Here is a 1,168-nt window from a genome sequence, read left to right as displayed (position 1 = left end):
TCCTGGCTATTGTAAATAGAGCTGCAATGAACATTTTGGTACATGACTCTTTTTGAATTTTGGTTTTCTCAGGGTATATGCCCAGTAGTGGGATTGCTGGGTCATATGGTAATTCTATTTGTAGTTTTTTAAGGAACCTCCATACTGTTCTCCACAGTGGCTGTATCAATTTACATTCCCACCAACAGTTCAAGAGTGTTCCCTTTTCTCCACACCCTCTCCAGCATTTATTGTTTCTAGATTTTTTGATGATGGCCATTCTGACTGGTGTGAGATGATACCTCATTGTAGTTTTGATTTGCATTTCTCTAATGATTAATGATGTCAAGCATTCTTTCATGTGTTTGTTGGCAGTCTGTACATCTTCTTTGGAGAAATGTCTATTTAGGTCTTCTGCCCATGTTTGGATTGGGTTGTTTGTTGTTTTCTTATTGAGCTGCATGAGCTGCTTGTAAATTTTGGAGATTAATCCTTTGTCAGTTGCTTCATTTGCAAATATTTTCTCCCATCCTGAGGGCTGTCTTTTGGTCTCGTTTATGGTTTCCTTTGCTGTGCAAAAGCTTTGAAGTTTCATTAGGTCCCATCTGTTTATTTTCGTTTTTATTTCCATTTCTCTGGGAGACTGGTCAGAAAGGATCTTGCTGTGATTTATGTCATAGAGTGTTCTGCCTGTTTTCCTCTAAGAGTTTGATAGTTTCTGGCCTTACATTTAGGTCTTTAATCCATTTTGAGCTTATTTTTGTGTATGGTGTTAGGGAGTGATCTAATCTCATACTTTTACATGTACCTGTCCAGTTTTCCCAGCACCATTTATTGAAGAGGCTGTCCTTTCTCCACTGTACATTCCTTCCTCCTTTATGAAAGATAAGGTGACCATATGTGCGTGGGTTTATCTCTGGGCTTTCTATCCTGTTCCATTGATCTTTCTGTTTTTGTGCCAGTACCATACTGTCTTGATTACTGTAGCTTTGTAGTAATCTGAAATCAGGGAGCCTGATTCCTTCAGCTCAGTTTTTCATGCTCAAGATTGCTTTGGCTATTCGGGGTCTTTTGTGTTTCCATACAAATGGTGAAATTTTTTGTTCAAGTTCTGTGAAAAATGTCAGTGGTAGTTTGATAGGGATTGCATTGAATCTGTAGATTGCTTTGGGTAGTAGAGTCATTTTCA

The sequence above is a fragment of the Neophocaena asiaeorientalis genome, unplaced genomic scaffold, assembly GCF_003031525.2.
Source record: "Neophocaena asiaeorientalis asiaeorientalis breed wild unplaced genomic scaffold, Neophocaena_asiaeorientalis_V1.1 scaffold198, whole genome shotgun sequence".
Lineage (NCBI taxonomy): Eukaryota > Metazoa > Chordata > Mammalia > Artiodactyla > Phocoenidae > Neophocaena > Neophocaena asiaeorientalis.
The sequence above is the reverse complement of the archived record's forward strand: the minus strand, read 5'-3'. Positions refer to the sequence as shown.